Below are 26,464 nucleotides of genomic sequence, written 5' to 3' on the forward strand. Positions count from 1 at the left end.
AGAGAAAAACACTTGGGCTGGTGTCAAGAGAAACAAAACTGCGCCAGCACAAATTTTTATGAAAATGATCATTGAATAGTATTTCCATGAAAAGGCAACTGACTCAGAGACGGAGGGTGAGTGTCCCGTGAGGCAGACCAGAGTCGGAAGAGCCCGCCCACGCCCGGGGCTGACAGCACGGCTCAAGCACAGTTTCTAGAAGTGACCCAGCCATCCCGAAAATAGGAAAAAAAGTACACGAGGGAAAAGCCAGATTCTTAGGAAGGGAGAGAAATGTGTGTTGTGAAACCAGCACAGCTCGGGGAAGAATCTAGCGCCGCATTTGAGTTTCTCCCCTCCCGAAGCAGCCCCACAAATAACCCCGCTTGCTCTCCGGGGAGGGCACAGTCCCCGATCTTCTAGAAGGGCCAGATGAGACATGATGTTACTGGGAGTAACGAAGGCACACAGATGAAGTTTCTTACTTAAATGCTCACCTCCAGCTCGTGGCATAGGACGTGTGATGGTATTTTCTGCTGGCATACTTCTTCTGGAACATCACAAGGAAGCTTGCTTCCATCTGAGACAGGAGATCCAAGTGGTTATGCGAGCGTCTCCCCGCTGCCCCTCGGAACCCCGAGGCTCCCTCCGCCCCACCCCCGGCGCTGTCTGTGCCCTGGCTTTGGAATGTGAGAGGTACGTTGGCGTGGATTCTTTTTGTCTTTGTTGTCTGTGTTTTCAGAGGTGCTTAACTCCAAGCAAGCACCAGCTGGTTGCGAAAGCTTGCTCTCCTTAAACTTTCCCCTCTTCTTCTTTCCAAGTGGCCTCGTTTTAATGTCTTACAGACAGACATGAGTTTGAGTCAGCGGTGACCCACAGTCAGAATTTTGACAATTAGCCGCAGGATGACCAAACGCTATGTCACGGTCACATGGAGCACAGATTTGGAAGTTTATGAATGCTCGCCCTTAAGAAATCACTAAAAATACCTCTTCACACTATGACTCCTCACACAGGGGATGCCGTAGTAGTAAACTCAGTATCTGTTTTTTTGGTCATCAGGTCAGGGTAGATGGCATGCCACAGTGTGCGCCTAAACACTTACTTATGTGACATTATTTGTATTAGAGGCTATATATCCGAACTTCTACGACTCTAGCTGACATTTACTTTGCTGTGCTCTTTCTGGGGAATTCTCTTCGAATTCAGTCATTGGGACTTTTGGCTATGAAACAGTCCAGGATCTTAGAAAACATCGATGATCCCGATGAACTGGGGTCAGTGATGACACAAAGCCCATCCACATCTGTATCCAGAAAGAGTAAATATCAAACACTCCTTCAGTTCCTAGGTCATTTCAGACTTGTTCCCCTGCTTGGCTCTGTTTTATTCGGTAGGATCTCTGTGTGGCATTTTTCCTCCCCAAATCTTTTAATAGATGTGAGCTCTTACATATATGACATACATATAATATTACATAGGTTGTGTGTATGCATATTACATGATGTTATAATGTATATCACAGTAATCCCGTATTGTGGTAACTGTGTTACCAGAGCCTAGCGTGAAAGTTAAGCTGTCCCTTCCTAGACCACATTCACTGAAGTCTGAGGAGAACCCGAGTTGTGCTGAATTTTACTCTCCTAATTACTCAGGTAGAAAAAGACTGTTCTATGTTGATCTCCTTATAAGGGGTTTCTATAGACCAAGGCACCTGCTGTCCGTGTATAAGAAGGCTCCAGAATGCAAGAAACCACACCTAAATACCAGCCTTTACAAGACTAGTGGGACCTTGGAAAAGTGCTTTTATCATGGGACGTTGAAACCTCCTTTAAGAAAATAAGATTTTTGTTATACGTAACTAATGAATCATTGAACATCAAAAACTAATGATATATGTTGGCTAATTGAATTTAAAATAAAAAAAGAAAAAAGAAAATAAGATTTTTAAAAGCACAGATGTCTCCCCATTTTGTCATGGATTGTAATAAATGGAAGTTTCTTTTCAAGGGACTCTTCTCAGTAGGAATATCGTCATGTTCACTTGCAGAGAGAAAGCCACCCTACTAACTGGAGCCATATTTTTTCACTGGAAAAGAAGCCAGCCGCAGTCCCAGCTTTTTCATCTCTCTTTCTGGCTTGGCCCTGATTCAGGCTGGCATATCCGACTCCATGCTGGGTCCAGGGATGCCACTCGGAGAGGGGAGAGTGTGGCTGGAGACACTTGGAGGGAAGATGTCCAAGACCACTAACATTTGTTAAGGGGAGCAAGGGGGGGTGGCACAGAAAGGGACCGTGGGTGGTCATGCCAGTCTCCAGGGACCACCACCTTCCAGACCCCTACCTGGGAGTGGTTCTGCAGGCACTCAACTGCTGGTGCCCCCCCCGCCCCCCCAGCCCTGCAGGGGCTGGGGTTTGTTACCCTGCCCCCATCCCCAGCCAACACAAGCTCCAACCCTTTGTTCTTTTCTCATATTTACTTGAAAACTCTCTGAACACATGGAATTTACACAAACACACAGTTTAATTATTCTTTACATTGACCAAGAATGGTCCCGGGGCAGTCTTCAAAGGCTCTTGCGGCTCGGAATGTGGCAACACGCAGGTGCAGTGGCAACACTCGCTGATACACTGTGGCCGAGCAGAATCTTCTTTTGACCTTTTGAGGGGTGTGCTTGTGGTTTGCGATATTTCAGGAGAGGACCGGATTGAATGGGTTCTTTTGTTCTTCAGAACACCTAATTTCTTTGTGGGGCGTCAAGACCTCAATTTGCCTCTTAAATAAGAGGACCAGGGACTACTGTGCTGTTGGCTGTGGCCTGTGTCAGGCTTAGGAGAAGGAAGACGTGCGTCCTCGCTCTGTCCCCCTGCAGACAGGGGCTCTCTGCCCCTTCCCTGGCTGTAGGTGAGGTTCATGGAGGGCGTGCGGGCTCGCTGGGTATGTCCAGAAAGATGTTTTCGTTCCTCCACTTCGGGTTTTCTTCCTGAGAATGCTAATTCAACCATCCCATAAATCCTCCACTATAGGTAGCAAGCCCTAATTGTAGATTTCCTGCTTGCACCCGTGACCTGCCTGATTGCTGCTAGGTTGGCGAGGGGAGCCGACTGTTTGAACAGGGCCATGTGTTAAAGCCTTTTTCTCACATGTTTGGGGTTTGGTTGTAATTCCCTGATGGCTTTTATGTTAAGTTTCAAAAACTGCTGAAGGTAACTACTTGAAATGCTGCAGCTTGGTTCTCTTTAGTGAGCAACTTTGCAAGGATTCCAAAGAGGGGGCTTTGAGCAAAGAGTGGGCATCAGGTGGTTTGAGTGAAAGACGAAGGCAATGGGACGGTGCCGTCGTTGCTGAGAACACGAGGCTCTGTCCCCTCCCAGTGGTTCGAAGCTCAGCGCCTTCCTCGTGTTGCAAGGTTCTTAGGAAACTACATTATCTGTTCCAAATGTCTGCTAGAACCGGTTCTTCCTTCCCACCCCTCTGTCCCCAGTGCTCTAGCATCTTCTACTAGGGATGCTGAATGGTTCAGTGGGGCTGGAATGGGAGCGATTGGGGCTGTGCTTGGGACTTCCCCCCAATCTCGAATCTAGGCACCCCCTTCTCGACCCTCAGACTTGGAAAGGTGAATTAATTTAATTTAATTTAATTAATTAATTTTTTTGGAAAGGTGAAGATCATTGGGTATAACAAAATTACAAGGATATATTGGGTTTGAGGCAGCTGAACTTTGTTACCTGCAAAGGAAAAATGAAACCCAGGGGCTGTTCGTCCACCCCGGAGACTTGGCAGGCCGTAGAGTGCCCTGGAAAAGGCTGGGGACATGTGTGTGGGTTTATTGGTTGCAGAAGGGTGGGTGTGAGCTGAAATCTATATGAACAGTGCTAAAATGTTTAAAGCCTACGAGAGGTATGTCTAAGCATTTTGGAACTTGAGAGGGTGGTATCCGTAATACTTTGTTCATTGTGGAAATATTAGAACATACACATAAACAAAAATACTTAAATCTTTCCACACTCGGACGTTATGGCTACTGACAGAGGTGCATTTAATTTTAGAACAGTGGTGATTCTTTTATAGATACTTTTTTTCCAGGAGTAAATCATATCACATACAAAGTTCATATAACCTGTTTTTTTTTTTTTTACTTAAGAACACATTGTAAATATCTGCCCATGTCAATAAATATGTTTAACGAAATATCTTCTTTCCGCCACATTATTTTAACACTGTTTAGAATTCTGTTGTAGGGTCCCATCGTGATGGATTTATTGAGTATTTAGGCTGTTTTCCATTTTCTTTATTATAATCCCAGAGCTCTCTATCTTGGCTGCAGAATACGGATGCCCAGGCCCCAACACAGACCAGTTAAATCAGGCTCTCTTGGAGGAGAGGCCTAGAAGTCAGCATTCTCACATGCCTCTAGGGTTGGAAATCATGGTTACAAACCACGCTGCAGTTTTCCGAAGACTAGGATCCGTTCTTGGAAGTGGAATTGTGGGATCAGGGTCTGTGTCTTCGTCTTTTGCTATACACTGCCAACTTATCATTCAGAGGTTTTTTCTTTTTCAGTGAATTTACATGTTAAGCTCTAAGGCTTCTGAAAGGTGAAGGATGACAAGAATTTGCACGTGGACTGGGGAAGAGGTTACTGCAATACCGAGTAAGCACCGTGAGCTGTTTGGCTTTTGCTGAGTTTTTTGGTATTGTGACATGACCTAAATAAACAAATGAGCCAGTTCCTAAAATCGTGGAGAAGAATGTTATTTGGGGCCGGTTTCTCCCCGCGGAGCTTTGGTCAGACCACGGAACAGACGCCACAGCCCTGGCCGGGAGCGACGGTGCTTCAGGACCAAGCTTGATGCCTCTCTCGGCTCCTAACCCGTCCGCAGAAATCTCCCACACAACACCCGTCACGTGTCGGGTTTATTCGCTCCGGAGGTCCCCTATGCCTTTTATCACTTTTCAACTTTAACTGCTATTTTTTCCCCAAATAATACAGATGCATAAAATTAAATAGCATTTCTGGGCTTATCATGAAAAAGTGCTCATTCTCTGCTTTCCACCTTCCCTTAGCTGTTCTCGGCTCTTTTTTCTGTCATTTACCCCCATATTTATAAGTCCTGGGCTCCTGGCACTTCTTGAGTTTTCAGTTTGGATATTATCGATTTTCTGTGAAGGACGATGGGAGTTGAGTTCCCGCCCCCGCCCCCCATTCTCCGTTCCTCCATCCTTCCAGTGTAGTTAAGCAAGAATGTCAGATTAATGTTCACTTCGAACGTTATTATAACTGTATAAATGTGAGAGGGGAGCCCCATGATGTGCTGTGATTACATTTTGTCTTTTCCCAGATTCAATAACTGGGATTTGAGTGTTGCCTTAGTTTTTCTAGGTACTTATCAATAAGACTGCCCTCAGCTCGCCTGCAGGGCTGGCACCTCCGCTGCGAGTGGGGGGCGCATCGGGTGACCTGTCAGGGCCGCCGAGGGAAGGGAAGAGGAGGACCCTCGGGGGCGCTGGGCTGGCAGGCTCCGGCGGACCTGGCTGCTTCCAGGCACACTGTTGTCCTGGGTCTTCGCTGACTGTAGAGTCCAGGAAAGTAAGGAATTTGAGATGCTCTTTACACCGACCAGCAAGCGAAGAGAAGCTGGTGACTGAGCAGAAGGATCTCCATTTAGATCTTCGCTTAGAATAGATCATCGCCGGCAGGACCAGCTTTGGATCCCAGATGCGCCTCCCGTTGCGTAGCTTCCCACGGCGTCTTTCCCTCCGTGGCTCTATTTCCTTCCGCATTTAGGACTCTTACGACTCAAGAGCCCACGATTCCTGTCTGTAAACCATCCTGGGTGTTTGCCTCTTCCCTTTTTGATAGTTTGTCTTGTTACCTGATAAGTAACCTTGGATAAACACTCGCTTCCTTCTAAGGAGGGAGTTTATCCAGACGGCGCCCACCCGTCCGCTCCAAACACGGGGCCCCAGGAATCCGGATGGGATTCATTCTCCCTTTAGGGGCTGGGCGCTGGAGAGGAACTCTGGATGACATTCCGCACAAACTGCAGCAGTGGCCAGGGTGGGAGATCACATATTGGGTAGGCTTACGGGAGCCAAAGAACATTCCTCCCTTGGTAATCCCCTTGAAAATGAAAGAAAGGCTCCTTCAAGTTTTTGTATTTCCAGCTTTCATCCTCTGCTCACTCACAGGTGCTTCATTCCTTGGCTTGAGCAAATACCTTCAGGGAAAAGGAACCAGATGTCTCCTAAAAAAAAAATTATTTAGCTTGAGGAGACCTTTATTCAACTAACATTGTACATAAAAGCCCAATAAATACCCCCTCCCGATAGAGTGGAACTCTTTCAGTGAAAGCCAGTGCACTCTTGCCCTGCCCTCTCCCACCACCCCCATCGTCCCCAGATGCCTTCTTCCCCCTTTGGGGACCAGTGTGAAATCTACTAGCTGGCCTCTTCAGTCCATTTCTTGTCTGAGAAAATAGACACCTGCCAAAGTCAGTTGTCCAATATTGCAGGACCGGTGGTTGGCAAAGGGGGGACCCTCGCCCAATGGCTCATATCCTGTTTCTCATTCCAACCTGAGTCACGCTAGGGTCAACCCCGTTGGAAGACACGCGGTGAGAGTCTGAGGGGATCGCTATCATGTGACCCCAAACGCCTATGGCTCAGCTCAGCTCTGCAGTCAACGTTATCAAAACATGGAAAGGTTATTGCAGAGTGGTTTGTCATCATGTTGTATTTTAGACTCAATAATTATGCTTTGAAAATATCACATTCAATTCTTTTGCAACAGTTTTTGAATTTGGAAAATGAGAACTTTTTTTTTTCCATAAAGGAAGACATACCTGCAAAATTTCCTCATGATTTTTTTCATTTATTTAATTATTTACTATTTATTTATATGTATCTACTAATTTTTTTGCTATCCCAGCATAGATTCTTTGTTTTTCTATTTTTAAATTTGTATTTCTTTTTTTTTTTAAAGTGTGGTGCATTCATTATAATCGATGATCTAATATCAATACATTATTATCAACACAAGTCCATAGTTTACATTAAGGTTCACTCTGTGTTGTCTGTTCTGTGGGTTTGGACAAATGGGTAATGCCATGGATGCATAATTCTAGTATCCTACTGGACAGTTTCACTGCCCTCAAACTCCCCTGTGTGATACCTGTTTATCCCTCCCTTCCTTCCCCCGAACCCACGGCAAATACTGACCTTGTTACCGTCTCTGTGGTTATGCCTTTTCCAGAATGTCATAGAGCTGGAGTCACACAGTATGTGGCCTTCTCAGACCGGCTTCTCTCACTGAGTTCTGGGCATTTAAGGTTCCTGCATATGTTCCTGTGGTTTGAGAGCTCATTGCTTTTCATGACCACGTAATATTCCCCGGTGCAGATGACCGTAGCTTTTGTATCCGTTCGCCTGTTGAGGGGCATCTTGGTTGCTTCCAGTTCTCTTTAGCTGTTACTTTCGTGATATTTCTCAAAGCTGGAATGCCGTTTCAGAGGGAAGGATACAACCTCTAGGTGAAGGCTGTGCTGTCGTAATCAAAGTTGAGATTCTAATAATGGTTCATCAGTATGCATCCATGCAAAGGGATTATTTTTGGTTCAACAAGTGTTGCAGATTTCGTGTAGGTCTGTATCATGTTAGGTCTTCGCTCAGGGTGGTCGAGTGAAATCAGTAGTGAAGCTTCTCTGAACATCATATCCCCAAGTCACTCTGTGTGCACAGCCATTCTCCCCACTCACTGTGCTTGAAAACGACCTCATTGTGTTTCTGGTTGGAGAGGTAGATTTTTTTTTTTAAAGATTTTATTTATTTATTTGACAGAGATAGAGACAGCCAGCGAGAGCGGGAACACAAGCAGGGGGAGTGGGAGAGGAAGAAGCAGGCTCATAGCGAAAGAGCCTGATGTGGGGCTCGATCCCAGATCGCCGGGATCACGCCCTGAGCTGAAGGCAGACGCTCAACCGTTCTGCCACCCAGGTGCCCCTGGAGAGGAAGATTGTTATGCACACCAGATCATTAGAACCTAGCGTCAAAGTTTCTTCTTGGCATTCTTCATGCTCGTATTGTCTCTCCCTGCATCGTCCCAGGGTGGGGAGACCACCCTCTCCCTAAATGGTCCTTTCCATCTCGGGCTCGTTCCGTTTGTCAGTGTGTGCTTGCTTAGACTGGCCTCAGATGCTGTCCATCATTGTGCCTACTTTTACCTTCCAGAATAACCCAGTAAGGTGGCTGTTTGTCTCATGACTGCTATGATTAACACCTACCACGGCACCGGGTTCCTAGAAATCTTTCAATGAATATTTATCAAATAATTTCAAAGCTGAACAAATGGATGAATGAATATCTGACTGACCTTCGTGTATTTCACATGTATTTCTTTAAACATCTCTTTTGCAGCCAAAACACAACTAGTTTTTATTTTTTAACCTCATTTTAGACAATATTTTTTTTTGAGCTCTCATATATTGATTTTATTTGTATGGACAGATTTTCTTTTTTCTCTGTGTGCTTCTTGGAAAGTCATGACCAGAATAGTCCCTCAGAAATCTGGAACCATTGCATTTTGTGATCTGGGCTCAAGGCTTCATTTGACTCTATTAGCTTCACGGTAGCCCCATCACGCTGCCCTTGAAAACACTCGTATGTTTTCTTGGCATCGACTGCTGCCAAGTCAAACCCCTGCCATTCGGTAAATAGGGCAGCTCTTAAAACTCAAGACAAAGAAAATAATCTGAGACTTCAAATTTTATCTTATGGAACTAAAGAAGTTGCAGACAGTATTTTTCTTCATTTTAATTATTACTTTTTATTATTATGTTCTTATTTTTTAAAAAAAATTGATGTTGTATTTTTTAACATCCTAATAAGATTTTTTTTTAACAAGTATATGCCAAATATTTTAATTAAGTTAACTGTCAGTGATTTGGGTATGTGAATACTTCGTAATTTCAGGCATAGTGGTGTTTGGAAATGGTAACTTTTTTTCATTTGAGTACAGTTGACAACTAATAATAATTTGTAAATGGAACAAATAAAGCCTCTAAAATGATTTGACCTTAGAGGCAGAAAAGTGAGAAGACAGCAAGAGCTAAATAAACGAAACCCTAAACAAACTAATGACAAGAGGCCAAACCTAAAATGATTTCTACAGACTGATGTACCGTGGAACAAAGGGTGTGGGTTCATTAATAGAGACGACATTTATGACTCTGTGCCAGCCCGTGGTCTAGGCTTTCCCCATGTGAACCAGTGTAATCCATACAACAGCCCTATGGGAAGACACATTTTTATGATTATATTTTATTGTGGCTAAAAAACACAGAACATAAAATGGATCATCCTAACCCTTTTTAAGTGTACGGTTTAGTAGTGTTAAGTCTATTCACATTGTTGTGAAGCAGATCTCCAGAACTTTCTCATCTGGCAAGGCTGAAACTCGATCCCTGATAAATGACAGCTTCCCCCTCCTCCCTCCGCTGCCCCATGGTCACCACCATTATACTTTCTGGCTCCAGCAGAGTTGACTGCTCGAGACCGCTCTATCAGTGGGATCGCACTGCATTTGTTCTGTGACTGGCTTATTTCACTTAGCGTCATGTCTTCCATATTGTAGCATGAGACACACTTCCCTTCCTTTTTAAGGCTGAATGCTATTCTATCATCTGCATAGACCACGTTTTTTTTTGTTTTTGTTTTTGGTTTTTTGTCCATTTGTCTGCTGATGGACACTCAGGTTGCTTCCTCCTCTTGGCTAGTGAATAATGCTGCTATGAATGTGGGTGTACAAATATCTTTTTCAAGACCCTCTTTTGATTCTTTTGGGTATCTACCCAGCAGTGGTAATTCTGTTTAAATTTTTGAGGAACCTCTGTACTGTTTTTTGTAACAGTGCTATCATTTTACGATCCCACCAGTAGTGGACAAGGGTTTCTATTTTTCCACATCATGGTCAACACATACCATTTTCTGTTTCTTAAAAATTTTCTTAAATAATAGCCATCCTAATGGGTGCTAGGTGGTATTTCATTGTGTTTTTGACCTGCACTTTTCTTTTCTTTTTTTTAAGTATTTTTATTTATTTATTTTCAAGAGAGAAGGGTGGGGAGGGAGAGAAGGAGCGGTGGGGGGGAAGGGGCAGAGGGAGAAGCAGGCTTCTGATGAGCAGGGAGCCCGATGTGGGACTCGATCCCGGGACCCTGGGATCATGACCTGAGCTGAAGGCAGACGCTTCACCGACTGAGCCACCCAGGCGCCCTGACCTGCACTTTTCTGATGCCTGGTGATATTGATAATCTGTTCATATGCTGTGTGTCACATGTGTATGGGGAGCACTTTTACTATATCCGATATATGCATAAGGAAGTCTGGGGAAGGAAGGTCAGTCAGTTTGTTCAAAGCCATATAGAGAGTAAAGGATAGACCCAGAATTTGAATCTGGAGGTTCAGCTACAGACTCTCACATCGGAACGACTGTGTTCCGTCCCTCCCTGTGGGAACACATGTTCAGTGTGGGAGGATGCTGTTCCTTCAAGTAGTTTTTTCTTTTTCTTTCTTTTTTAATATTTATTTATTTTAGGGAGTGGGAGGGGCAAAGCCAGAGGGAGAGCGAAATTCAAGCAGACTCCCTGATGAATACAAAGCCCGACACGGGGCTTCATCTCATGACCCTGAGATCATGACCTGAGCTGAAACCAAGAATTGATACTCAACCGACTAAGCCACCCAGACACCCCATCAAGTAGTTTTTTCAAATGCTCTTCCTTATATTGGACTCATGACTGAATTTTGAGCAAGGGGAATAGGAGAGAGCCCTTCCTCCTTCTCTTTCTTTCTTTCTTTCTTTCTTTCTTTCTTTCTTTCTTTCTTCCTTCCTTCCTTCCTTCCTTCCTTCCTTCCTTCCTTCCTTCCTTTCTTCATGTTGGTACGGTGCACCTGCCTGGGTCAGATGCTGTATGCAGGTCTTTGGAGAAAGACAAGGTGACCAGGACAGAGTCTGGTTATCAAGGAGATCACAGACAAATGTGGGTGATGAATTGGGTATCCGTGTAATTTTTCTTCCCAAACTGGGAGTAAAAGAAGACACCATAAATGATTTTATTAACAGGCTAAAGTAGGACTGTCTCAGGCAAACTAGGATGTGTGATACAGAGAGAAGGCATATACGAAAACTGTAGTATGAGTTGGGTAATAAATGCTAAAAATAAGGGAGGGTTTAAAGCGTTTCAGAACTCAAGAGATGACTTTCTGTAGTGTCGTGCTGGTGGAGTGATGAATCAGGCAGAAGCCATTTGAGCTGGGTTTCCCAAGCGAAGCACACCCTCTAGAAAGGTCTATGGGATTTTGTTTGCAGGCGCCCGGTCTGCTGTGCTTCCTGACTTGAAGCGATGGACCCAGCAGGAGACAGGAGATGCCAGGAGGCCTGAGCTGGGATGAGGGCCAGGGCTACCCAGGAGGTCGGGACAGGGATATGGGGGCTTTTTGCCTCCATGGACAGATCCTTGCCAGCGTAGGGGTGGAAAGGGCCTGGGAATCAGGTGTGCATACGCAGTAACACAGAGTTGTTCCAGTATTACCGAGGATTGCATGGGTTTTGTCCAAAGGAAAGGCAAGTAGTAAAAAGGAGGTCAAAATTGGGCCTGTGCCATCTCTTAAAAAGGATGGGCAGGCTATAAAAGTCTTCCCAGGCTGTTTGTTACTTTGTCTCTGCTGCAAGGATATATATATGGCAGCAACAGAATGTTAAGTTACCACTAAAAGCAGAATTTCCCCCAACGTGCTTTAAAGAGACGAGACACGTGGGCGTTTAGTGTTACTGATTCTTCCTGATGCCATTTTTTTTTTTAAACCAAATTTTCTATGACTCATAGGAACTCCCATTCTCTCTCTTGACTGTGAGAATATGTGAAACCGTGTGCTCAGCCTGAGAAATGTTCAACCAAAGACTGCCTTCATGGGAAGCGCAGTGTGGGGGACCCTGTGTCTTGAAGGGGCTACGTCGTCGTTCCTGGGGGGCAGGATGCGCTCGTACTTGAGGGAGTTGGATGCCCGGGGTTAAGAAAACATTTCCCCGCCGGAAATGTTAGCAACGTGCCGATGGGTCTTCCTGGTCTCTGCCAGCGCCGAATGCAGCCAGATTATAAGAACTTCTTTGCCGTGTTTCAGATTCTATGAGATGGAGGGGATGAGGCATCCTTTATCTTTGTCTTTTTTGTTTTTTATTTTCTTCTCTTCCTTTTTTTTTTTTTTTCTTTCTTTGCCGGGCTTCTCAATTCAGCTGCACGTCCTTCTTCCTTCGGGCAGGTGTATGGTGAATAACGGTCTTTGTACGCCACGTCCCTGGATTCTTGCTGTTTCTCAAAGTGAGCTCATCCAAAGAGCAAGTACTCACTGGGTCACAGCTGTTTCTCAAAGCTCCCCCTTTCTGCACGTGATCCTGTGAAGCCTTGAAGAGGTACTGCTTGGTGCCAAAAAACATTTTCAAGGCGATTTTCACGTGTATGAAGATGGCTTGTCTGTCAGTACTCATTCTTCCCTTCTTCCTCGGTAACAGAACTCCTGCATGCTCCCCGAGAAAAAAGACATTCCCAGCTTCCTTTGCAGCTCAGTGTGGCTGACACTAGAATGTGAGCAGAAGGGCCGCGAGCAACTTCCAGGAAGTATCCCTAAAGGGAAGGTTGGACTTCCAGGTAGAATCTTTAAAGGGTATACACTCTCCTTTCTTTTATCCTTACTACCTGCTGGATTGTTGATGTGATGGCTGGAGTTGGAACAGTCTTTTTGTGTCTGACTTATTTCACTTAGCAGAACGTCTGTAAGGTTTATTTATGATGCAGCATGTGTGAGAATTTCATTCCTTCTTAGACGGAATAACATGCCATTTATGTCTGTAGCTACACATTTGGTTTATCCAATCATCTATTTGTGGGCATTTGGGTTGCTTCTACCTTTTGCCTGTTGTGAATAGTACTGCTGTGAACATTGGTGTACAGGTATCTGTTTGAATCTCTGCTCTCAGTTCTTTTGTGTATAAACCCAGAAGGGGAATTGCTGGATCATATGGTAGTTCTGCTTTCCGAGGAGCTGCCATGCACCCTTTCACAGCAGCTGTAACATTTTACATTCTGGCCAGTAATGCCCTAGTGTTCCACTTTTTTTGCATTTTCACCAACGCTTGTGACTTTCTGCTACTTTGACAATAGCCATCCCAGTGGGTGTGAAGTGGTATCTCATTGTGGTTTTGACTTGTATTTCCCAAATTATGAGTGATGTTGAAGACCTTTCCTGGGCTTGTTGGCCATCTGTATGTCTGCTTTGCAGAAGTGTCTGTTCAAGTCTTTTGCCCATTTTTAAGTTGGGTTGCTTGTTTTTAAAAGCTACCATTATTATATTTTAATCAATTTATCTTCTGTCATTTACAAGTGAAATGAACCATAACTATACATTGCCCCATTGCTCTGGCTCTGATGAGAACCCCTTGGATGGAGGGAGGTCATAGAGACTTGGTATATCAATCCTCGAAGCCAGCTAACATTGCCTCTGGGCGAGGTGCAGGGAGAGTGGGTGATCTGCCTCAGGTTACCTGCTTGGAGGGTGAGCAGAGATGGAGGGTCTCCTACCTTCTCATCCAGGAGTGTACATCCCACTGACTCCAACTAGAGAGCTCTACAAACAGGCATCTGTAAGCCCGAGACTCTTGTCCAGGGGCTGTGGGATGCTGTGAATTGTGTGCTCAGCATGGGAAACGTCACTGTTCAATCATAAATGTTAAATGTAAAAACTGGTCCCTTCTTAGCATCAATAGTAATAGTCATGACAACAGTAACAATAATTACTTTAGCATAGTTTGGGGATAGGAGGCTACTTTGGATGACATTTTTACACAAAAGCTGTGTGTTGTTGCTTTCCATATCTCTTGATAAAAGAGAAAAAAGTTAATAGATGCAGATATGAACAGTGATTATTTATTAAAAAAAATATATAAAAATGCTCAACTGAGCCTGGTTGACTCTGGAGCATGACAGGTGCTATTTTGAAAGCCTGGGGCAGGCAGAGGGAAGAGGTGGGGAAGCTGGATAGAAGAGAAGTGGGGATGGGCAGCGAGGTGCTATGCACCCCCTGTGAGGGCGGCCCCATTACTATGGGAAGGAAACATCCGGGGTCTTTGAGTTGCCAGATTGGTATGGCCGACTGCTGTGTTCACAGTTATCTGGTTATAGACAAGTCCCGAGGTGAATACTTAACTCTTCGCTTGGCCGTGTAGCTGTGGGTGTGCAGGTGGCTACTGGTCAGGGCTGTTGTGTGTTTTAATTGACCCCTTCCTCAGTCGTGAGGTCATCACATTCAGAGTGATGAGTTTGTGGTTCTGGGTAGCGTATGGGGCTCCTCCATAATTGACGGCTCACATGGTCCCCTAGACAGGCCAAGCTCTTGAGAATTGTTTTTAAATGTCTGACCTCATGCAACCCTTTTATTGACTCTGTGGTCTTTTGTTTCTTTATGACATGAGTGTAATTCAGTGTAGAAAAAAATTATAAATACAGAGAAGCAAAAGGAAGAAAAAAGAAAGTTCCCTGTAACTTTCCTTGGAGTTAGCCACTGTCATTATCTTTTTTTATATATTTCCAGACTCTATGATGCATTATTGTATAAAGATATACATTGAAAAAGCTCTGCATCTCTTCCTTGCACAGGAGTGTAACAATATTTAAAAATCCTAAGGAGGTCAGACAAACGAGCGAGTCACATCTTTAAAAAGCTGGGGAAAAAAGCTGGCTTCTTAGTAAATGCTGGGTACCTTTGTGCTCAGCTTCCATAATATCACATCATAAGGGGGGAAATCTAGGGGCGCCTGGGTGGCTCCGTCGGTCATGATCTCTGGGTTGTGAGATCAAGCCCCGAGGTGGGCTCTACGCTCAGCAGGGAGTCTGCTTGAAGATTCTCCCCCTCTTCCTCTGTCTCTCCCCCAGCGCGTGCTCGCTTTCTTTCTCTCCAAGTAATAAATCAATCTTAAAGAAAAATAAAGATAGCAATATTGAATGTAATGCATTAGCTTTCGTGTCCTATGTCACAAAGGCTGTTGCTGAGTGGACATGGTTTTCCTTTGGGGGGACTTTCTCAAGCAAGAAAGCAGTTTGCTGAGTGTTGTCAGGTGCACGGCCCTTAGCAGGGAAGCTGCTCCACTCTTGGCTCTGCACTGAGGCTCTGCAAGCAGCCTGCACTGGACAACACCGTTGTCATATTATTGGGAAGTGGTACTTGATCGACCTTTTTTGGGTCCCAGATTCACCGAACGTTTCCAAGTAGACTTACTTGACACGCTGTTCCATTAACATCTGGGCAGTTTTATGTCTTTCGTACTGCTTCATAAGAAGCCTTCAAAAACAACCATTTTGGTTTGTTTGTTTTTAGTATGAAATTTGGACATCTGCTTCTGTTGCTTTTCAGTGAATGCTATTTCTTGCAAATATTTTTTTCTGAGCTTTTAGAAACCATTTTGTGTGTAAAATACTGCTTACACTTTCATTGTTTCATTGTTTCTCTTGCCAATACATCTTTTCCAATGACATGCAGTGTTGGTAGCACTTCACCATCAATTACGGCTACAAAGCGGAGTTCGGTTGTAGGAGGGGTCATACTTCCAAGGAAAACAAGTACAACATTTTCTCGTCTTAATTTCTTCAAAAGCAGCTCCTTTGTCATCGTTTGGTTTCCTGGGATTGCCACATTCAGAAAAGATGTGTTTTCTCTTGACCAAAAGAGGCCATCAGTAAATTAGGGCTGTAAATAAATAATACACATTTTTTTTCTTATTTCGTTGTAGTGTTAAACTGTACATTTAGAAAGGATGATAAACTTAAAAAGATGTAAAAGTTGCAAGTTATAAAAATAACTATATGCTTACTTTTTTTTGCATTTTTAAATACACTTTAGGCTTACACTGGACACACTAACCTTAAAATGTCACACATTATGAGGTGACCCCATCAGTGCATGACCACAGTGGCTCACGATGTGACTTCTGAGCGGGTCCATACCCTGTTCAGAGGAATAGGTGCATTGAGTCCACACTTGATGTCACAGTGATGTCATATTGCTATAAAAGTTTCCAGACCCTTCTCCCTTGGTGTACTTCCCTCATCCAGGATGAGGAATGAACATTTCGCAAATTGGCAGGTGGTCCACGGACCACGCTTGGAGTACCAGTGCTGCAGAAGACATTGAGGTTCACAGGTGACTCAGAATTTAGTCCATCGGTCAGCGCATTTTTTCAAATGATCTTCAAATATTATTCTTACTATTGTGGGCTTTTTTGGGCCGCTTCGATGAGTTTATCTGGGATGATTCTAAATAGTCACTGTAATGCTAACAGTATTAATTAATTCAGTGCAGAATACTTTGCTTTCAACCAAGCGGCTGGTGGGGGAGCCATGCTTTTATCGCAGACCTGTTCGAAAGTAAAGTGTTGATGTGAAAACCAGTAGAAGTTGGACCCTGAGGCCAACTCTCCAGCGTCAGGCTGACTTAGGACTTCTTTGCTTCCCTTTTGGCTTCTTGGAAGCAGTGCCTCACCCCATGCTCAGGTTTGAGGGCGTGTTTTACCTTCTGTTGCTTGAGCCAGGGAATGTTCCCTGCTTCAGTATCCTCGTTTAGCCCCTTGACAGACAAGGCTTCCTAATAGGATGTGGCTTTCACCTCTTTCCCAGAGAACAAGGTAGTGAATAGAAGGGGAGGCCACATGGGTAGTACTTAAATGATGAGCAACTCTTCAAAACTAACATACAAGCGGACCAAGTCACTATGTTTTTCTTTTCTCTTTTTTTGTTTTTGAGGTCTTTTGTTGTTTGTTTGTTTTTATCTCAGGTGTAGTGATATTACGTAGCAAAAGACTACATTTTATTTTTCAATGTTGCTGAGCTCCTACAAGGTAATTCAAGAGATCATACATCTTTTTTTTTTTCTATTTAACCAATTAACGTTTCTTTTTTTTTTTTTTTAATTCGTTTCAGGGGTAGAATTTAGTGATTCATCAGTTGCATACAACACTCAGTGCTCATTACATCCCGTGCCCTCCTTAATGCCCATCGACCAGTTTACCGACCCCACCTCCCCTCCAGCAGCCCTTAGTTGTTTCCTACAGTTAAGAGTCTCTTATGCTTTGCCTCCTTCTCAATTTTCATCTTATTTTATTTTTCCTTCCTTTCTCTATGTACATCTATTTTGTTTCTTAAATTCCACATGAGTGAAATCATATGATATTTATCTTTCTCTGACTTATTTCACTTAGGGTAATACCCTTGAGTTCTATCCACGTTCTTGCAAATGGCAACATTTCATTTTTGATGGGTGAGTAATATTCCTATCTAAATTCCTAAATTTAGGAATATTATATATTCCTAAATTCCTAAATTTAGGAATATTATATATTCCTAAATTCCTAAATTTAGGAATATTATATATTCCTAAATTCCTAAATTTAGGAATATTATATATTCCTAATAATATATTCCTAAATTCCTAAATTTAGGAATATTATATATTCCTAAATTCCTAAATTTAGGAATATTATATATAAAATATCATATATATATATACCACATCTTCTTTATCCATTCATCTGTTGGACATGTGGGCTCTTTCCATAGTTTGGCTATTTTGGCTATTGTGGACATTGCTGCTAACCATTGGGGTGCATGTGCCCCCTCGAATCACTATGTTTGTATCTTTGGGGTAAATACCCAGTAGTGCAATTTCTGGGTCGTAGGGTAGCTCTATTTTTAACTTTTTGAGGAACCTCCATACTGTTTTCCAGAGTGGGTGCACCAGCTTGCGTTCCCACCAACAGTGTAAGAGGGTGCCCCTTTCTCCACATCCTGGCCAACATCTGTCGTTTCCCGAGTTGTGAATTTTAGCCATCCTGACCGGTGTGAGGTGGTGTCTCGTGGTGACTTTGACCTGTATTTCCCTGATGCCCCGTGAAGCTGAGCATCTTTTCATGTGTCTGTTGGCCACGTTTTTTCAAACTTTCACTTCTAGGAGAGAAATACATATATTTCTCAATTTTTCATTCTTCCTTCATCAACTTGTACTGCTGAAAATGAATATTCTGGATGAAGTAAGTCAGTGTTTTTGGAAAGTGCCTTCATCTTTAAAAACAACAGCTTCATGCCATAAGCTGTGCATAGAGTTTATTTCTGTTCTAAAAACAATCCTCAAAGGATGTAGGTGGGTTGATGTGTGAAAGAACGTCCTTCCTCTTTGAGCAGTTATGACGTCACGTTGTCTTTTGGGGGCACTGTGGCAGGACTGTAACGTGAATGTACATGAATATATATTTTTATTTCATTCATTCGTGTGTTCATTCAGCGTTCTCAAAGTAGGTTTTCCACATGGTTGCTGGATGTTGGGGGTAGGAACATAGTAAGACCTTCTCTCTCTGCAGCGCTCGCAGTGCAGGGGGGAGGCAGCCCCAGGCTCAGAGAACTCTAGCATGCGGTGATAAGGGCTCTGATGAAAGTAACTGATGTGAGCACCTGCTATGTTTCAAGTATTATTCTCAGTGCTGTACGCTTCTTAAAATGTCTGATCGCTACCACAGTTTTATCAAGCGGATGCTTTTATTATCAGCATTTCACAGATGAAGAATCTGAGAGGAGGAAGAGTTACATGGTCTCAGGGGCACACAACTAGTGAGTGGGGGGACTGAGAGTCAGAGCCATCCTGCAGAGCTGCGCTCCCCGCTCCACATGAGGATGGAGGCGGGCAGGTGCTCCAGGAGGAGCCATGGAAGGGGTGTCTCACCAGGACTGACCGGGAATCAGGGCTGGCTTCCCAGAGAGACTGGTACAGGCACTGTTGTAAAGAGCAAACAGGAATTATCTGGGATGAGTAGGGAGGCGGATTCCGAGTGCTATACGCAGAGCGTGCAGACGGAGAGACAGCCAGTGGTGCCCCGGGACCGGACCACAGGACGGGCGGTGCAGTGGCCAGGATGACACAGAAGGGAGGAGTGAGGACCTCCGAGTTACGTTGGCGGCCTCTCCTGGAACTTTTCTCCAAGGCTTCAAATACCGCCTGGAGGAAAAAGAAACCTGAGATGCTTTAATAAATAGTTTCACTATTCAAAATGAAAAACAGCTCAAGAATGTTTTTGTTTGATATGTGATTACTACGACTCAGAGAGCTTTAAAAAAATTAATGTAAAAAATTTGCTTGGGAAGCAACAACTCCTTTGAATTGTGTTTTATCAAAGATACAGTGGCGATGTCCTTTGAGGGATCTGGTGGCTAAGGTTCCTGCTGCCCCATTTATTTATGGAATGATGCTTGGGTGTTGAAGGCAAGGAGCCCAAACACAGATTCATTTCAAATTCAATTCCTCCCAAGCAGGTGAAATTCTTCTTCTTCCTCCTCCTCTTCCTCCTCTTCCTCCTCCTCCTCCTCCTCCTCCTTCTTTTTAAAAGATTTTATTTATTCGAGAGAGAGAGTGAGAGAGAGAGCATGAGCAGGTGGAAGTGTAGGGGGAGAGGGAGAAGCAGACTCCCCACCGAGCAGGGAGCCCCATGTGGGGCTTGATCCTGGGACTCCGGAATCATGACCTGAGCTGAAGGCGGGTGCTTAAGCGACTGAGCCACTCAGGTGCCCCCGTCCCCCCCGAATGGGCATCTTTAAACTTGTTCTTTCCAGTAGTCTGTGCTCTCTTGAATTATGAAAATCCTCAGCGTCACCCTGGGGGGCCAGGGGTGAAGAGTATTAGAGTACGTCTAAGGTCCTTCTAACCCATCTTTGCTTGGCAAGTGTATGTAAGTGGCTTCCAAGTGGATTCCACTTTCCAAGCTCTTCAGACCTGTTGTTTCAGAACCAAATTTACCGGGCTGCTGACCACCCAGACCCAACTCTGCAATGGGAAACTTGACTTAGCCCCCTGGACCGGTGGCAGGAAGGCCTGTCCTAAGGACAGGTGCTGGAGTCCACATCCGAACCCACATCTTTCTGTGTCCCAAATCCATGCTTTTTCCCTCCCAAGATGTCATTGATAATGCCAGCTGCTTGTGGTATCCTTAAAATCTTGACGATGGGCACATTTTAATGAGTTAGAATATCTGTTTTTTCATGGAATAAGAATCAATTCCTTACTCATGAGACAACTTAAAATAAAGAAGACCAGCGTTCTCTTTCTTTGGTCGTTTTCAGGTGGTGATGCTGGGCCTTCGGCAGGCAGATGGGCTGCGGAGCTGCGGAATGCACCGGGGTTCCGTAGCTACAGCCCGAAGGCCCACTTGGCCGGACACGTGGTCAGGGCCGTTGAATTGGCAGTGGTTTTAGTCCTTGGAGGAATGAGCAGGAACAAAAGAACAAACCATAGCTTTTTTGCTGTAGAATCCCTCCACCCCCTAAACCAACCCAAGCCCACAACGGACAACATTAAACCAGACCAGACCAAACAGCCGAAGAGCAGAAGATCCTTGCTGAAGGCACCGAGTCACGCTGAGGAAATAAAATACTGATTTATGGGTTCTCTTTATCTAACACTTAAAATGCTGATTTACCGAGGGAACGCAGCCCAGAGCCTCTGACGGAGCACAGCCCTTTTGCTTGGCTGGCGTTCTGTGGATTTTCAACGGGCCTTTCCCCGTATATTTTCCCATTCAAGTGTGTAGAGCTTTCTGAGTTGGAATCATACTAAACGCATTCGAGACTCATCCAAAGATGACAAACTTTATCAAGTGTCCCCTTTCCTTTTGGGATTGATTCCGGCAATTAGACCATAGCCTACACATTTTTCTTCCTCTTTTGTTTATGCTGGTATTCTCATAATAACCGTGATGAATTGTATCTCGGGATAAAATTAATGCTCCCAGTACTGGAAAGTGATGGCAACGATGCTACTTCCAGCCAGAATACCATAAATTCATGGCTAAAACAGTGCGCTGAGATGGGACAATAGCTTGACTAGCTAATTTATGAAGCCACGAGGCTGGTAATAAATTCTGGTCCTATAAACTCCGTCAGGCAATGTAGATAGAAATAGAATAGATTCACCTGGGCCTCCTGAGCTGTCCCCATCAGCTAGGATCTCAGTTAAAAGTGAGGCTCTTTGGTTTGCTAGATCTCAGGCACCATTTTTTTAAAAACTTTTACACGAGAAGACTAAGGATCACAATTTTCATGAACTCTGAGGCCAGGTCGTGAGGTAGGCTAGGATTGCGGTGAGATTAGGTGGGCAACAGGGAGTGGGAGGAAGGAGGGGAGAACGAAGAAATGCCACATCTTGGAGAGAGGTCGTTCAGAAGGGCTGAAGGCTCTTCTCTGGGTCTCTGGACACCAGGTATGTGGGCCACAGCTGCTGATCCCTTTGGCTTAGGAAGCTAGAGCCCTTGAAATACTTTCGGCTCAGTGTCTGGGCTGCCTGGTGAATGAGGAAGGAACTGGGTCTGCGGGTCGAGACCTGGGGAAGTCAGGGGAAGTGGACGGCAACGGAATTTGACTTGATTTGGAAGATTTGGCAGACTGAGTAGTCTTTCCACTTAACACAGCTTTGCATGACCCTGGTCAAATGACATCTTCTTAATATTGTAGGGTCCTTTGCAGTTTCTCCCTCAGATACTATCTTTGATTTATTAAGTGCTGCCTAAATTTTCAGAGCTCGGTTCGACGCTCTAACGCACAGACTCTCTAACGCACACTTTATTGTCCCAACACCCTGGGGGGGGGTAAGTATGATCTTATTCTCATTTGATAGTTGTGAAACGGAGGCACAAGGTTGTAACTTGGCCAGTGTCACGCTGCTGGTGAGTGGGAGGTGGAACCCATTTCAGTTGAGGAACCCACCTTAATCTCCCTGGACTCTGGTTTTTTCAGCGGAAGATGAGGCTGGGGGGCCCTGGGTGTCATCCTGGGTGGAGGAGAAGGTGGTGTTTTTGTGCTAGTGACAGCACAGCGACATCACCAACAGGCCACTGCCTTTTGCTGGAAGAATCTCCTGAACGGCTCAGGATTATGCATTTTATTGTTATATTTTTAAAAAATTTTTGTTCTTTTTTCTTTCTTTTCCTTTTCCTTTACTTGGTCCCTAAATGAGGGAACTTGCTTGTTCTTGTCCACTTGATAGTTACGGTGGTTTAAAATGTCACCAATCAGCCTCTTGCTTTTGGGGCCGAAGAATGTCTGTTAGATTCAGTCTGGTCTGCGGAGTCTTTGTTTATCACTCTGCGTTACCTTTTCATCGTCGGTTGTGATTTTAAGGGACGTGCGCGCTTCTGCCGGTTTATGACTCTGATGATTGCTACCGCCATTCCTGCCTTCTCCTGAACGAATCTGTTTATTCTCAGACCATCTTCCTGCCCTCTTGTTGCAAAGGCTTCAAGGTCACTTCCACTACTCGAAGCGACTCCCACGAAGGGGGGCTGGGGTGTTGCGGTGGATTCTGCCCGTGTCCCCCATGTGGCTTTGCCTTGATTTTCTCTGTTCTTTTCCCTTCTAGTCCGACTAGTGGTATTTTGGGAGCCTCTGTCCCTGTCCTCCCGTACTGACAAGTAAGCGAAAGTTGTATGCGGCACGTAGGACCTCAGGCCTTCTTCCCTTCATTCTTCTGGCCGTGGCTCCCGGCTGACTCCATGCCACCAGCTGTCCGTCCCCTCTGCCTGCTGCCAGCTGGGAGGGTGTCCGCACAGGGTGCAGTAAGGGCCTGCCTCGCCATCGCCACTCTGCCCCGGACAGGGGCTTCTGCTTGGACTCCCTCGGCAGCGGACTGTCAGCAAAGTCTAGGAACCCCAACAACAAACGGTGTCCAGTGTGAATCTGAACACAGCGTGTTTACAATAAGCTGGGAGGAATGCCAAAGCCCTAGGACATCTCCGCATTACCTGCGTGAAATAGAAGCTGTCCCGGTGACTCGAGTCATTATGTGCAATAGAAATAGATACAGGGGCGCCTGGGGGGCTCAGTCGGTGAAGTGTCTGCCTTCGGCTCAGGTCATGATCTCAGGGTCCTGGGATCCAGCCCTGTGTCGGGCTCCCTGCTCAGCGGGGAGCCTGCTTCTCCCTCTGCCTCTGCCGCTCCCCCTGCTTGTGCTCTCTCTCAAGTGAATAAATAATATCTTAAAAAAAAAAAAAAAAAGAAATGGGTACAGGGGCGCCTGGCTGGCTCGGTCAGTGGAGCACGCGCCTCCTGATCTCGGGGTCATGAGTTCGAGCCCCACGTTGGGTGTACAGAGTCCTTATAAATAATATCTTTAAAAAGTGAGTGCAGGATTTGCACCGTCTCTGTCTCTTGTTCCGTGAACATTATCAGAGGGGAATTGGTGACGAAGGAGGTTAAACCATGTACCTGCTACATTTATTCATTCTTTTAAAAATCCATCAAGAGCATTGAAAATGAAGGCTAGGTATTTTTTAAAAGAAAAATCTAAACTTATCAAACAGAATGTTGCCCCGAATGTCAGCCGTGGACGACAGTGTGCAGGGAATCCCCAGTGCAGGATGGTCGTTGGTCCTTCCCCTTGGGTCTGGGGTCTGGGGGGAGGCTGAGCACGGGCCGGGGTGTGGGACCCTCCTTGGATGTCCGATCCAGGTCAGCCGTGGCTGCAGGAAGTGCTGGAGAAGGACATGGGCTCTGTACCAGAGGCATGGTACGCACGTGTCTCCCCATGAGCAGCTCTTTCCAGATGAATCTCTCATGAAACCTCTGTGTTTCAGACATATTTACGGTACCACTGAATCTTAGAATTGGGAGAACTTGAGGTCATCTTTGCCAAAATTCACGAGGGAATAGATGACATTTACCACGACCTAGCAGCGTTGTTAATGTGACTGTGTCATCCCGAGGCGGAGTCACTCACAGGTGGGGTTTGGACAAGCAGGATGGGACCCGGTGCCTTAGGTCTTTTTGCTGGAAGTTCAGGCAGGCGGGTTCATGAAGTGCGGTCTCTCTTGATGTATCTTGATAGACAGACTGACTTTGGCTGAGAAGAACATCTCATCGCTTCCTCTGGGGATCTCTGGGGAGTTTCCTCGTGCTCCGAGTCCTGGTGCTTTTAGATCCTCTGGCTGCAAGGACATTTCAGAAATCAAAGCTGAACCATATTTAAAATAAAGAGTCACCTCCATTAACTGAGCAGCACGTTAGGCTGTGTTTTCTCAAGGCAGCGCTCACCATATAAAAGGGGTGGGGGACAGGCTCCCGGGGCTCCTGTGTTGGCTGATTCTATGTGTCCACCTGACTGGGCCACGGGGCATCCAGGTATTTGGTCACACATGACTCTGGGTCTGTGAGGGTGCTCCTGGATGAAAGGAATGTTTGCATCAGTAGACTGAATAAAGCGTGTTGCTCTCCTAATGAGGGTGGGCCTCATCCGATCAGTCGAAGGCCCGAACAGAACAAGAAGCCCAGCCCTCCCATGAGTAAGAGGAAGCTTCTCCGGCTTGACTGCCTTGTGCTCGGACATCAGTCTTTTCCAGCCTTCAGACTTGAATTGAGACATCGACTCTTCGAGGCTGCCAGCTTTCTGGCTGGACTTTAATGCTGCTGGCTCTCCTGGTTCCCCAGGTTGCTGACTGCAGATCTTAGGACTTCTTGGCCTCCATAGTCATGTGAGCCACTTTCTCTCTCTCTCTCTTTCTCACACACACACACACACGCATGCACACACATCCTGGGTCTCTAGAGAAGCCTGACGAATACATCTCTTCTAGTTTGGGTGTTCCCTGAGCAGACATAAGCTCACTTCTTTCCGGACCCTCCCTCAGTGCAATCCGAGTCAGCTGCTATTTATCGCCCACGTGCCGCGTTCCTGGGGTGGTGCTGGATGGTAGGGGGGCAGCCTCCTTGCTCTCGGCGTGTCCCCAGCCTATGCCCTTAACACAGCCCCTTCCGATTCAGTCTATCCATCACACCTTTGCTTTCTAAGTCCCAGTTCAAATTTACGCCCCATTATTAAGAGATGAAAATAGCTTAGTGCCTTCAGAATCAATCATTCATTCATTCCCTAAATATTTCTTAGTGCCCAGTTCGTGCCAGGCGTGACTCCACACAGGAGAAGCCACCCGAGTGCGGCCACGGTGCTCAAGCCGGCGGCGAGCTGTTGCTAGCTCTTTCCGGCTCAGAGAGCTGACTGTGGGCACCTCTTCCCCCCTCCACCTCCAGTGACATCTCGCTGGCGGCTGGAGGTTGGCCACAGTGGGAGCGTGGCCATGGAAAGTGGCAGTCGCTACAAACTGGGGCTATTTTCCAAAGAAAGGAAGAACACTTCACCAGCACAGCGCCGCCTCAATCCTACGTCCTAATAATCAGCCAGTATTTGGCACGGACATTATTATTTCATATCATTATTAACCTATGTTTCCTTATCTGGCTTTCTACATGCTGGGTGCTTTCTGGCTTGTCGGTATTTCTACAGCGACCTGTTCACCGCGACACTGAGTCTCGGGGATGTAAGAGCGTCACCAAGGTCGACGAGCAGTACCTGTCGGAGCCAGAGTAGGAACCTGCCCCGCCTTCAGGGCCTACGACCCCACCCTCTGTGCGCCCCTGCGTTTTGAACAGGTGCCTTCCCACGCAGGTGGCTTCACCTCAGGGAACAGAAGCCAGGGGGCTTGCAGGCTCTGTGACAAGTCCATCGGGACGTTTTGCTCAGATCGTTGTCATATTCAGCCAGATAATCTAACCTCTCAGTGTAGTTTACGTGCCTGGCGTTTTATCTGTTGATGAGGTGGTGGTAGGTGTGTGGGAGGCACTGGCATTGCCAGCGAAACTCTCCCAGCTGCGTTAGTGACGTGCGGAATCGAGTGCATACGCACGCTTTCTTGGTGTCTCCGCTGCTGGCTGTGCTGGGTAATGCCAGGTCTGGAAATCCCCTTGCTGGGCAGGGGTGTAATCTCTGCCTTAGTAAATACACAAGTATGCTTGCTGATGTGTCTGTCACCTCTGATACACACTTACTCATTAGTCACAGGCAGGGCTGGACAAGGCCAGGCCTCCCCCCGGAGAGAGAGCCTGGCCCAGGAATCTTAGCAACACGGCAGACGAGATTAGTGCCTTTGGGTAGGCGGGTTCCCCAAACCAACAGACCTCCACTGGGGCCAAGCTGAGCACCCTGTTTTCTTTCCAGCTTGCTGGTCGACCTGTCTCCCCCAGAGTGTGTGTCTTGCATAAGGAGCGATGTGGACAGGAGCAGCCCTGGTGCAGGGCTCAGGGTGTCGTTCCTCGTGGACCCGGACCCCTTCTAGCTCCCACTCGACCACCTTCGCAAGTGGTTTCATCTGCTTGGTCCCAAGATGGCTGCCCACCTGCAGCCTTGCATCTGATTATGATGCAAGAAGGAGGATGTCACAAAGGGCAAGCAGGACTTATTTTAGGAGAAACTTTCCCAGAATTCCAGCGTGGATGTCTGCTTACATCTTCTTGGCCAACGCTCCCATGCTTTTATGTGACAGTCCTTCTGTGGACCCATGGAATGGCTAAAACCTGCTCC

At 45.8% G+C, this 26,464-nt stretch overlaps 1 protein-coding gene across 3 annotated transcripts in view; it reads left to right on the forward strand.

Moving 5' to 3' along the window:
- The first annotated feature begins 241 nt into the window (after window positions 1-241).
- ERG (ETS transcription factor ERG) overlaps window positions 242-26,464 on the forward strand; it is a 229,077-nt gene continuing 202,854 nt past the window's right edge. The window contains exon 1 of one of the 3 annotated variants that reach the window (XM_040621901.1): window positions 242-675. The gene's annotated coding sequence lies outside the window, so the exon portion shown is untranslated. The remainder of the gene's footprint in view (window positions 676-26,464) is intronic. The other 2 variants (XM_040621899.1, XM_040621900.1) reach the window with 2 other exon arrangements.

Source organism: Ursus maritimus, unplaced genomic scaffold (genome assembly GCF_017311325.1).
Source record: "Ursus maritimus isolate PB19 unplaced genomic scaffold, ASM1731132v1 scaffold_4, whole genome shotgun sequence".
Classification (NCBI taxonomy): Eukaryota; Metazoa; Chordata; class Mammalia; order Carnivora; family Ursidae; genus Ursus; species Ursus maritimus.